A 14342-nucleotide genomic window follows, 5' to 3' on the forward strand; every position below is an offset into this window, starting at 1 on the left:
TAATAATAATTCTATTACTCCAGAAAATTTCCATGTTCCTCTTTGTTGTTAACCCCCCTTCCTCCACCCCAGTTCCTGGAAACCATGTCTCTTTTCTTGTTCCTTGTAGTTTTTGCCCTTTTCAGGATGACCTATAAAAACTATCACATGGCAGTCAGGCTTTGGTATCAGTTTAGCAGGTTGGTACATGTACTTGTTCTTTTTATTGATTGATAGTTCTATGGTATGGGTGTATCATAATTTATTTAACACTTACCAGCTGAATATTTATGTTTCTTCAATTTTGAAAAGTAGAAATGTCACTAACGTAACCGTTCAGGAATTTTTTTAAGGGGAAGTCATAGATTTTTATTTATTTTTTGGTGAAAACCTAGAAATAGAATGACTCGATCATATAGGGTGTATACTTAGAGCTTTAAGAAACTTCAAAACTGTTTTCCAAGTTGTATTTTCAATGCCTTAGAGTTGGAGTTGCTTCATATACTCATCTATACTCAGTGCAGTTTGTCTTTTTAATTTTAATCATTTTATTGTATATACATTGGTATCTCATTGTGGTTTTATTTAGCATTGCCTTAATCAAAAATTATTTGAAAAATCATTCTATGTGCTAATGTTTAATTCATGTATCTTCCTTTGTAAAGTCTCTTTTTCAAATCATTTGCCACTTAAAAAATGTCCTTTCCCCCCTTCTTATTAAGTTTAAGAATTCTTTATATATGTTGAATATAATCCTTTCATCATATATGTTTTCCAACATATATATTACCTCCAATATATATGTTGGAAAGGCAGTCTTGCCTTTGCCTTTTCATTTTGTAACAGTCCTTTGAAGAACAAAGGTTGTTAAATTTGATGAAGACCCATTTGTTGATTTTTTTTCTTAAAGTTTATAGCTTCTATTTTTTAAATAAAACTTTTAACTCAGGATTACTTAGATCCCATACTAAACTTTCTTCTCGAAGATTTATGGTATTATATTCTCAGCTTTTACATTCAAGTCTGTAATACTTATTGGGTTACTTTTCCAAGTTGTGTTCTGCCAGTTCCTATGCTGTAGTCTTTTTATCAACTTGAGTAGTTTCTTTACAAAGTAGGCGTCAGTGGTTTGCTAAGATTTGAGGTGAGCCTGAAGATCTCCAAGTCTTTTCTATGTAACTCATTTCCTTCTGACACTGTGTCTTATTGATTCGAGATGGCTTTGTCTTCTGAAATTCTCCACTCCATTTCCCTAACTCAGTGATAAGGACCTGTTTGGCTTTCCTCTCCCTAAGCTACAGCTTGTAAACTTTCTCTAGGCTGCAGTAAGTGGGGCAACTATAGGCACATCCAATTTTTCTTTGCTCAATGATCACAGTCCTATGTTATTTATTGACTAAATGCCTGAGACTAGTTTCCAATATTTTTCCCAGTGTTTTTAGTTGTGTAAGATTGGGGGATAAATCCAGTGATGAAAATGTAAAGTTTCCAAGTAAAGTTCTTATGCTTAAAAATATCAATAATTAGTGCCTGACAAATATGAATGGGGCAAGAAATATGAGAAAATATGATGGAAATGGTGGAAACTTGCTTATTGTAATAAAAAATAGAGTTTTGGCAAGAGAGAAATGGATGAGAAATGTTCAAAAACCACTTCAAGAAGTCTCTGAAACTTTAGGGTTAATGATGAATGAGGTAGATGGAAAAATTTTAGCTTTTTTAGCAAAAAGCTTTAAAACTGCAAAGTATAATGGCAAACAAAAGGATATCCATGCATGAAAGATATGAGCAGAGCAGTAGAATTGGATTGAATAAAATCTAGCTATATACATTCATCAAATCTCAAAGCATTCTGGTGTGGCATTGACAGAGAAGAGACACTGGTTCTACCTGGCATCTTAAGTAGACTCATCTGGCAGTGGTATGGAGATGAAGTCAGAGATTTAAAATGAAGGATGCAAACTAAGATGTGGTTGCAGCAATTCAGGCATATTATTTTAGTGTGTGGCTGTCTAACAAAATCTACAAGAAAATTTGAGACTTTTTGGAATTTCAGACATTTTCAGAAGGATGAGATGAAATGTTTGGGTGACTGATGGAATGCAGTTGATGAAGAAATGTTATGGAACTGGTGTGCAAAGTATGTTGGGGGAGCATTTAATTTCAAATTTTGTGTCTCCTTAACTTTATTCTGAGAGTTTTTTGTAATAGCCAAGTTAGTGTAAACTAAAAAAAAAAAGAATCATGTTTATAACAAATCACATTATCATAGCATATGACATTTCACTAAAATATGTATTTTCTTTCTGAGACACATACATTTTTGCCAAGAATGTATTAAAATGCATCTTTAAAGATTAGGGGAAAGTTAAACTGAAAATGAATGAATAATTTCATCTTCTTCTTTTTTATTATTAGTTTTATTTATATATGACAGCAGAATGTATTACAATTTGTATTACACATATAAAGCACAAGTTTCACTGATTTTTGTGTTAATTTTATACAACCGAGAAAAATTTCTAGTTTGTACAACAGGGAATCATAAAAGAAGACTAATTCAAACTTCCAAGGAGGAGGGATGTGAAAACATAAAGAACCATAAACCAAGGATGGCATTTTCCTGCAAATCTCCACTCCTGTTCACAGAGTCACAAGAACTGCTGGCAACTGAAATACACCCTTGAGCTCTGAGGGTGGCACCACTGGGTTACATAACAGTGGTGTTTTTCTCAATGAATGTTAAAGTTAATGAAAATAAGATTCAAATTTGGTTTTATTTGCAAAAAAAAAAAAGAAAGTCAAAGAGGAAGGAAGTGAGTTGAGATGAGTTTTAACAGTTATTCCAGTTTATGGGCCAAAGATTGTTTTTCATGGAGAAGTCAGGCTTGGTGCCTTCGTGTTGAGCTGTAAGGCTAAGGCAGGCCTCATGGATCTTCAATGTATAATGATACCTTTGTCCATTTTCTTTTCAAATCTGAATTTTCCTTTCCTTGACATCTTATTTATTCATCCTTCTGGGGAGTCTTTCAAAGAAGAAAACTCACCCAGAGGAAATATTCTAGCCAAGTCTAATTGACTAAACTTTCCTATGGCTCAGTGCTGAGACACAAACCTTTTAAGGTTTTGCCATTTGGCAGGAGTTTTAATGACAGGCTTCCAGGATCAAAGCAAACCCTTTAACTTCGTTTCACAGTAAATTTATTGGTAACTATTGACATGTAAAATGCTCCTCAAGGAAGAAAGAGAAATCTGAAATTAGTTGAATATTACCAAGTGTCCTAAGTGGAGGACTATTCAGAATGTTCCCATTAAGCTATAAAGAAAACATAAGATCCAAAGAGAGATGGGACACATGCAATTGTTTTGCTTCGAAATCTTGAGGAATAAGCACTTTCAAATCTCACAGTTGGTATGCAAATATAATAGGACAGAATGCTTTTCAGTCCTTTATTTAAATACCAACATTTTACAATAAAAGAGAGCTACTGTGGGGATGAAACAGCCTATAATAAATGTGTTTCCTTCCAAAAGTCATTATTCCCTTTTGCTTTCAAGAGAGATGACTTTGAATGAGAATAAAGGCAGTAAGTATAGAAGGCAAAGATCCCTTTTCTAGCCCCTATTTGATTTATCAGACAAGATGCTATTTAATCAAATCAAATCTCTTCTTCCTTCTGGATATCAGGTCCTTAATCTGTACAGTGAGGCCACACATATTTCTTAGCTCTAAAAATGTAAATGTTGCTTTCCTTTGAGTTGAAATTTCTAAATAGGAAGAAATAAAGTAAAAATTTGTATTACTGTATGACAGGGTTTGTCAAATTTAATGTATGTAGGAAGACATAGAAAACACACTTTGGGCTTTCATCCCAGAAATATTGATTAGGTAGGTTTGCAACAGTTTATTCGTCAATCTTCTAAATACTCAAGGTGATTCCTTAACATCTAAAGGTCATGTTAGCAATAGTGGATTTAGACAAAAATTCTTCTCCATTTCACATTTAGTGCAGTTACAAAGATATTTTCTTATCATATTGAGATTGCTGCTAGATTCCTAAGTTGGATCAAGAAGTGCCAAGTTCAAGAGAAACCAGAGTATGAATCTTGACATATCTCTACCACACTTTTAGGGAATAGAAGAATCCCTCCAGGAATTGGTTCTGCTATCTCTCACTGCCAAACTTATACAAAGAAGACCAGAAATATGAGACTCATTGGATCATCAAACTGTAGGGAAAGAAAGGGAAAATGAAGGGATGGTCCTTCACACTACCTAAGCCATGTTAGTTTTCTACTACTGTCACTGCCTTGATCCTCTTTCCCATCTTTAAAGCTCTTAATGGTGGGTTGAGACCTTCTCACATCACAGAAATCTGACTCAGACTCTTGCACCCTCAGATAATCCAGGATAATCTCCTTATTTTAAAGTCAGTTGACCAGCAATCTTAATTGCATCTATAAACTTAATCCCCTTTGCCATGACATAATTATGGAATTAAGATGCACACTTTTGTTGGGGGGCATTCTATGTACCATGCACACCAAAAGAAGAAGATTTTAAAAGAATCACATTTTAAGTTTGGGGAGTCTATGAAAGGGGAGACTGGCTCTACCTTGACTAAAGATATACCTAATCATGATATATATACCATACCCTGAACCTAACTGAACAGTGGAAAAGAGATGAATGGGTGGCACAGATGAATGAGTTTCCCACGGGTCAGGGGCCTTGAACATCTTTTTGGTGTACTGCTTAAGGGTATCTTTTGCGAGGATGTGGTTCTGGTAGCTATCTTGATTAAGGTTAGCATAACCGAGCACAAAGCCCTATCCTTGGGAGTTAGCCATGCAGAAATATCATCTTATAAAACACAGATATTTATTTTAGAGAAAAGCATGCTTGTCATATTTCAGGAAATGTAGACTTCAACTCTGATTTATTTTGTTCTCAATTCATAATCTTATAGTTTTGTTAATCACACTTGAACTCAGTAAGGTAATATCTGAATTTTTTCCTTATTATTGTTTCCCAATAGGATCTGACTTATAAATATTGCTAGAAAAATATCCAAGACTAAAAAATAAGGCTGAAAGGTGGAAACCATATTCTGCCAATGTGGTACAAATTATCTAGGAGAGTATCTAGGAGTATGACTTCATTTATTTCACTGTTTACAATTTATTAAAGTTTCCAGACATAGTGGAGTTACTTGTGAACTTGCAAATTTTTGTGCAAGAGTGATATATATAATTTATCTCTAATGCAACATATAATGTTAAACATAAATGGTCTCATTTGACATGAATCACTTTTTACTAGCACAACACAAAAATCATAACCTTACATAAATATCCACTTTCTAAAAATCTTTAAACCAGTTACATCTTATTGGTTCCTGCATTAATTAGTAAGTCACATTAAAAATGCATTCTGTATTTTCATATAGTTATTATTTTACTTTTTCTGACATTTGTGTTTAAATAATCCTGGATATATTTTATAGCCCTATAATCACTATTAGGTTTAAAACAAAAAAGCCAAATCAAAACTGCAATGTCTCATTTTAATTTAAATCTCTTCACCTCATTACTACTCCTCATACTAAAGTTTGTGAAACTTAAGGGTGGGCTGGTTTTACTTCTCCTATATCCACCTTGAATGTTTTTTAAATCTTCAACAGTGTCAGAAATTGAGATGCACTATCTACAAAAATTACTCAAAATGGATCAAAGACCTGAATACAAGAACCAAAAGAAGATTCTTATAAGAAAATATACGCATAAATCATTACTTGAATTAAGCAATTATTTCTTAGATAATCTAACACCAACAGCACAAGCATCAAAAAAGAGAATCATTTAGCTGCACTTCAATAAAATTTAAACATTTTTTTGCTACAAAGATAGCTTCAAGAATAGGAAGATTGTGCTTGTGTATGCACACACACACTACTGCTCATATCTCCTAAACTCCACGTTCAGTGACACATTGGTTAGCTTGAAACTGGACATGGCAAAAAATGGAAAACAGATATTTTTCTTTTCTAGAGAACCTACGAATGGATATATGTAAATGCATGCATGTATTTCAGCATGTACTTCAACAGGACGAGTCTCGTTTTTATGAGTGTGCTGATTATACCTCCTCTTGTGCCAGTTCTTTTCTAATGCTCCTTTCTGATTTAGTACCAAACATTGTTTCAAAATCATCTTTCTCCAGTGTGAGGGTCTCATAAGAGCATTCTACTATTTAATCTCTTTCCATTTTTCTATATCACCTTCAAGATAAATTTCAAATTCTGTCAGATCTCATCAGAACCCTGCCCCTCCTCAAAGTCTTTTTCACTGACTTTGAACTACTACCTGGAGGACATTTGGTTCTTCCCTGCTTCTGGGCCCATAGACCTGCTTATCCCTCTTCTTTGTGTGCTTTATTTTTCCTTTTCCTGAAGTTTACTAAGCTAAGACGCTGTTTCTGTGAAGACTTCTCTTTCATCTCTCCTTTACTATGCCTTTACTTGTGCCCAGGCCTGTGGAAAAAGAAACTCACTCTACTTCCTTTTAATCTTGGATTTGGTTATGATTCTATATTAACTTCCTGACTTCACATTGCAATCGACTCCCCAGTATCCAGCATTAGCTCTTACCTGTGTATACCCAGCATCTCCCACATTTGTTTTAAGCACTGTAGGCGCTCACATGTGATTTTGGAATGTGATGAATTTTGAGAATAAAAATCTACTTTAGAAAAATGACTTACTGTATTGAAGAGAGATTACAAAAATGTTTGAAAGTGTTTAAAGATTCATCATGGTTGAATTGTATAGCATTTAGTGGAAAGGGATTAAAAGGGCCAATGTGAAGGGCTTTAGTGGAGAATTGACAATAAGAGTGACTATTTACATTTGAATAACCTTGGATTTGAGTACTTGTATTTGTGATGAGATACTAAAGGAAATGAATTCCAATTAAGATAACAAATCTTCACTGTCACAGGCTTAACAAAAAAGTCTAGAGATTTCTTTTTAAATATTAACTTCACAGAAGTTGGTTATGACATCAGAACATTTAAACTTCAAGTACAAATTTACTCAAAAAGACTGTCATTTTAATCCAATTTTAGGCTTCAAGTAGGGTAGGCAGTATAAATTAAAATTCCTCGACAGCTATAAAAATTCAGTAATGGTTTAACATTAAATACTTTAGAGACAGAAATATATAGATAATACATTCACTACTTTATCAAGTCATATTTTGAAATGTATTCATTCTTTCTAAAATATTAAATATTGTTATACATGGTGCCAAGTGCCAGTGAATACAAAAAAGACTAGACTGCTGTTTTGCCTTAATGGAGAGAACACTTTGGTGTTCTTCCCTGCTTCTGGGCCCATAGACCTGCTTAAGAAAGTTATTATTATTTCTTAAGGAAGTGTACTTTAATGACAATGATGATAAAGAAGAAGACTTGATAACACTGGGGGCTATATGATGATAGTTATACCCATTGAATAAATATGTTATTTCAAGTAATTTGCATTTTAAATTCCTTCAACAATTCTTCAAGGAAAATATTTTTGATCTTCACTTTATAGATGCCAAATCCGAGGCTTAGTGAGATAGATAGAAATTGCAGAACTTTTTCTCAATTAGTAAATAGTCGATTTTGATTTCTAGAAAAAACCTGACCAAGTTTAGAGCCCATTTTTCCCATCATGTTCTAGAATTTTAGACAGAAAAATCAGATGTATTTTAGTCCTTGCTCCACTTCCTATTAGATTAGAGAACTTAAGCCTGTGCTGAATAGTATGTTCTTGTGGAAATTTCCCTGTTGTTTTATGTAGTACTTATAGTTCTATGACAACTGATATGAAATTTGTATAGTCATCAGAATTGAAATTCAGGCGGTAGAAGGCACTTCTCTTTAACTTCTGATAAATTTGTGTTTGTCAGCTTTCCATTGCTATGACAAACACCTGACAAAATCAACTTATGAAAAGCAAAGGTTTATTGTAGCTTTCGGTTTCAGAGGTTTCATTCCATGGTTTCCTGTCTTTGTTGCTTTAGGCTTGTGGCAAGGCAGTTCCTTATGGTGGGAGCATGTAGTGGAAAAGGCCTGTTTACCCCATGGCAGCTGGAAAGCAAAAAAAGAGAAGAATTGGCTGGGGTCCCAATATCAACTTCAATGGCCTCCAATAACCTAACTTTCTCCAACTATGCCCCACCTGTTAAAGGTTTCACCACCTTGCAATAGTGCCATGGCTTGGAACCAAGGTAACATATGGACTTTGAGGGAGATTCCAGATCTAAACTATAGCCTCAATATTAAGTGTTCATGGTTCTTTGAGGGAATTATTTTTTGGAATTCTCTTGCCAAAGAGGAATTCCTTAACCATTCTAAATAACATCAAAACAACATATCTGAAATTCTTTGAAAATGAGAAAAATCCAATAATCCAAGGCTTTCTGAAAAAGTCTGGAGAGCAATGGGATTCATAGGTGCATTGTATTTAAAAACAAAATACAGGAATTAAGTGCAGAATCCCTTGCTTTCTCAAGGGAAAATTCAAAATTCAAATCCTAAAGCAGAAAGCCTTTGTAAATCAGCAGAAAGAAAATAAAAAAGACAATCAGAAGGGAATGTTCTTTACTGATCTAGTCTGTATCCAAATTTATCTCCATTATTCTGTCCTCTTTAGACACAGGCATTTTTACTTTCCTTGGCTGCTTCCTACAATTCTGGCCTTGTAGGTATTTGGAAACAGATGAATAAAAAAGACCTTAAGCATTCAAATGAGTGGTCAGCATTGTGTCTGCCATTAAAGTTAAAGTCCATTATGCAAACTACTTTATGATATATCATAAATGAGTGTTATTTGTTTTGTTTATCAGACAATCGTCTCATTTGGATTTAACTGCAAACTTGGTATTTTGGACAACAACTCCAGTCTAAGCTCAGACGTTTTGCCATTAGCTGAGCTTCTTTGGATCTGTTTCTTACGTGAGTGTCTTTATAAACAATCAGAGATGTGGGTATACAGAATTTTGGAATTCCTTCTCTTTCTTTCCTTTGATTGCTCCGTTCTCCTCTGTGATCATGATTTCTCTAGTTTTCCATGGCACCGTTACCATGTTGTGCCTACAGCAGTTGGTCTTAGGCAGAAAGCTAAGAAAATGGGAATTTCAAGGTATTCAATACTCCTTTCCCAAAACAATACCTTCAGATTGCTGATTTTTGTATCAGTTACATATTTTGTAATTGTTTTATGAAGAGAAATTATTTGGAATGCTTTTATTCCATTCTTGACAGAAGTGGAAACATATTTTTAAAATTTTTGACTTGTTGTTAAAATGCTTATGTTATACTGAAGGCACAGATTAAGTATATTTATTGTATAAAATTTATCCCTGGATAGCATAACATAGCATTTGCAGTCCCAGAAAAATCAGCACATTTGAAATTCTTTCTCTTTCATAAAACTCAAGCATCACAGATATCTTTTAGTTTTAACATTATCTTTCCATATGCCACCATGTTATTGCCATTGTATCTATGTGATATAAAGATTTTCATGACTTTTTTCTCATATTGTTGTACAGTAGTATAGAGTCTGCTTTATTTGAAAGATGTTGTTTTTATAAAATCACTCATATTAGTTACATTTTTATAAATTTTACATAACCTGGGATTTAAATAGACTTCTGTAATACTTGGATAGAAATGCTTTGGTCAATGAAATTTGCATGGGGTGTTATGTATCTAGCGTCTCAAGTAAAATACAAAACAAATATTTTTTTTCCTTGAAAATAAATCTGGCAAATATCACAAACTGAGGCTTGTTGGAAGTATCAGTATGTTCATTTAATTATGTGAAAAGAAATCATAAATTTTCTCTTAATACTTTTATTCTTAGCATTTATTGAGTCTTCAAATAGTATTTGCTGAAAACAAAGTATTTAACTTATGTCTATTTTTCAATTTATGATTTCACCCAATTTTAATATATTATCAAGAACAAGTGTTTCCTCAGTAGTATTCAGCTTCTTGTTTTAACAAGACATTTAAAAATGTATAATAAGTTTGGTAAAATTCTGAATTATCACATTATATTAAACACTTCTGGGGAAATTTTATATCCTAGATACTTACATTTTAAATAGTTTGCTAATCTGACTGCTTTGTATTATCATTAGTTAGAAGTTAAGTAGGGCACTCTAACTTCAATACTTGGAAAATTATTAACTTTACTTGATAACTGCAACAAAACTCTTAGAAGCCACCATAATTGGAAAGAAAATCTATTCTTAAGTGAATCTTTTTAGTAGATTTAAAAGTAACAGATTTTCTGGATGAATAGAATTCTTTTTTCCTAGTTTGATAATTGTTCTATAAAACTTTTTCCCTTTATTTTAGAAAAAGCTATAAAATGTATTTTAATGGAAGAATCTTTAGAACTGTCTTCATTTTCTCAAGTATAATAGAAAATTACATGGGTATAACTTTACAAATTAAACATACTGTTAGATTTATCTAGAAGAAACTGTTTATGTGGTTTACCCTGACTTGGCAACATATTTTTTTAAACATGTCTTGAATTCCACAGTTTTTGATATAATTGAATCTTTTGGAGAATCTCGGAAATTGAAAATGTTAAGCATTTCATACAATTATAGGGATTTTTCTTGAAGAAATCAGTAAAGGCAATAATATTAAAGTCAAGTACATATCAGTTGCCAAATAAGATTGTGATTTTTGTAAGATTAAATGAAGCTACTGTAGTTGAATATTATTTATTACACAAAATTTTGCTATTCCAAATGAAGGAAATGAAATGTAGGTGAAATTTAAATCTGAGGAAAATTTTCACATAAATTGAAAAGCAAGGAACTTATTTGAGTTTGGGGTTTAACTTCATTAGTAATACAGTTTCTTTTTTGAAGATGTGATTACCCATAAATTTGAAGTGACTATTACCCATAAGTTTGATATTAGATACTCAGGATCTCATAATGAAGCAGATAGCATAATAAATAAATGACATTAGGAATAATTTAATGAAGTAACTATTTTGCAGAGGTATTGGAAGTGGAAGAATCTGTTGTCAAAATTTGGTAAAAGTTTTGATCATAGAAGCGCTATCATATGCCAGCAGGGCCATTTAAACTGGTCCTGGTAGAGAGGGAGAAGGAGGGAACTGTAATCCCTTCTCCATCTTTTGTCTGTTTCTTCCAGGCTGAAGTCAATCAAAAACCCGGAAGTACAGGTGGTTGAGGTTGCCCTTGTTAAGCAGATTAGCAAAAGGCAAATAACAGATGAAGGGCCAGAGGGGAATAGTGCACTTGGGTTAATTATGCTAAAATGAATATATGCTGGACTTTTAAAATATGTCAGTTAACTAATATTTTCATGTGACAAAATTAAGATCATTATGGCCAAAGCATAGAGTGAAAATGTCATGCAAACCATAAAAGGAAAAGAGTTCTTCTGTAGATGGGACAGAATAACTGGATCACTTGTATTCTTTTGTTATTTTACACAGTAAAATCAGTAGGTTGGGTAGATTAGAAGGTTTGCATTCTATCCGGGCTCTAATACTTACTAAACATGTAATGGTTGGTACTTAATGAAACCACTCTCCGACTCAGTTTCTAAGGGGTAAAATGGTGATAAATGGTTTGGGAGGGTTAGATGTGGCACTCCATTAATTTAAGTTAAGGTATATAAGAATCTCTCAGTAAATGTTATGTATTCTTAAAGATTGTTGTTATTGATAATTGTTATGATTTTTCTACCTTCAATCTTAAGACTCTATATTTTGAAATACGCTGGTTGCTGAATCAAAAAATATCAGTTGGCTTCTGATTTAAAATGGTCTAGCAAGGTGTGGAATCCTGCCGGGTTTTTATGGGTCACTGTGGAGAGTTGGTGTTATTTTCAAACTGTAGGTATGCTGTATTCAAGATTCATAATTTTATGTTTTGGAAATGCTCCTATCTTTTAAATTATAAACTGCCTTAAGAATTTTTTTCCAAATTTATAATGATTGATAGGAATAAAAATAACTTTTCACTAATTGGCATTGAGGTTGGTGAGTCTCTATCCTGGTTCTAAGTGTGTCCTTGTTTAAAAAATATTTCAAATATTTTAAAATAATTTTGGAGAGTTTAGAAGTTGCAAAGATATTATAAAGATTTCCTTTATATTCTTTACCCAGTTTCTCCTAATGTAAAGTATGTCACACAACTATGCTGCATTTGCCAAAAGTAAAAAATTAACATTGGTACACTTCTGTTAAATACAGACTATATTTGGGCTTTTTCATTTTTTTTCTGATAATGTCCCTTATATTGCAGGATCCAATTCAATATGCCACACTACATGTACGGCAGAGATATTTTTGTTTTATCTTTTTACTGTATATGTTTGTATTTTGGGAAAATATATACAACTATGAAAGCAGGGGAAAAGAAATATACCCTATCATATAGTTCTTGTTCTTAATTATATTTATGTGGTGAATTACATTTATTAATTTATGTATGTTGAGCCAACTTTGCATCCCCAGGATGAAGCCTACTTGGTTATATTGTATTATCTTATTAATAGGTTTTTTAATGCAGTTTGCTAATATTTTATTCAGGATTTTTTTGCATCTTTGTTTATAAGCTAGATTTGTCTGTATTTTCTTTCTGAGATGGGTTTTTATCTGATTTTGATATCAGAATTTTACTGGCTTCATAGAATGTATTTGGGACTGTTCTTTCCCTTTCAATTTCATGGACTAATTTGAGAGAGACTGAATTCCAGTCTTTAAAGGTCTGGAAGAACTCAGCTGAGACTCCACCTAGTTCTGGCCTTTTATTTGCTGGTAGTTTTTTTTTTTTTTTTTTTTTTTTTTTTTTTAAACAGGAATTGAATCCAGGGGCACTGAACCAAATCCCCAGCCATTTTTATATTTTTATTTTGAGATAAGAGTCTTACTGGTAAGCTTTTAATTGCTGTTTCAATATCATTTTTTGACATTGGTCTGCTTAGGTTTTCTTTATCTTCCTGGTTCAATTTGGATAGGTAACATGTGCCTAGAAATTTGTCAATGTCTTCTAGATTTTGCAGTTTATTGGAGTATAATTTTCCAAAATTGTTTCCAGTGATCCCCTAAATTTAAGAAGTGTCAGTGGCGATATCTCCTTGTTTTGTTTCTAATTTTGTTGATTTGGGTCTTCTCTCTCTTACTTTTTGTTAGTTTGGTTAGGAACATATTAATCTTGTTTATCTTCTCAAAGAACCAACTCTGTCGCATTGATCCTTGTATTATTTTTTGTTCTGAATTTCATTTATTTTGGCCTCTGATTTTTCCTGGCTTCTACTAATATGGGGGTTAGTTTGCTCTTCTTTTTCTGAGGACTTGAAGTGGAGTAGAGGCTTATTTCTTTGTAATTTCTCTCCCTCTCTTTCTTTCTCTCTCTCTCTTTTGGTGATGGGCACTCAATGTAATAAATTTTCCTCTTAGTATTGTTTTCATATTTTCTCAGAGATTTTGATATGTTGTAGCTTTCTTTTTATTTGTTTCTAAGAATTTGATTTTTTCTCTCATTTTTTTCCTATATTCTTTATTTAAAAGAATATTTCTTAATTTCTATATGTTTTGTGGGTTCTAATAATTTTCTTGTTGATTTCTAGTGATTCTATTATGATCCAATAGAATTATATTGAAAAAAAATTTTTTTTAGTATTTGCTGACTTATATTTTGACCTAAAAAAAATGATCTATTTTGAAAAAAAAATCCATCCATGCCCTGCTTAGAAGATGGTGTTATGGGTCAGGCTATGTGGGCAATGACCAAACAGACTCCATTTTACCCTGAGACTCTACATCATGTAAGAAATGTTTCTCCCATGGGAAAGTCCCACCTCTGTACCATTAAACTTGCTGAGAAATAAAGGTCTTATTTTCACTGAGGTGGTCAAAACTGTTGGTAGGGATAGATATTCATTCTTGGTATTTGTTTTTGGCTTTGTAACTCCTGGTCAAGGATTGGGGGATGTTAAGCCTGACATCTTTGTGTTCCTTTCTCAGCTGCCAGCCTTTGTGGCTGGTTGTAGTAGATCTCAACTTCTTATCTCCTGGCATACAATGGGGTAGCACAGTTTGGGTGTTGACATATTGTGTGTTTCTGTGGTGGGGTGTTACAGATGTTTAAATTAGAAATTCCACTAATTGGGGTTTAGACTAGATCGAACTTTGGAACTCTGTGGATGGGTCTTTGAGAATTCCTCTCTACCCACTATTGGAGAGGGATGTCAGTCTCTGTAGTATGTCTGCATCTCTAGAGTCTCTGGTAAGATTCACTTTTAGGGA

Source organism: Ictidomys tridecemlineatus, chromosome 12, assembly GCF_052094955.1.
Source record: "Ictidomys tridecemlineatus isolate mIctTri1 chromosome 12, mIctTri1.hap1, whole genome shotgun sequence".
In the NCBI taxonomy this organism is placed as follows: domain Eukaryota; kingdom Metazoa; phylum Chordata; class Mammalia; order Rodentia; family Sciuridae; genus Ictidomys; species Ictidomys tridecemlineatus.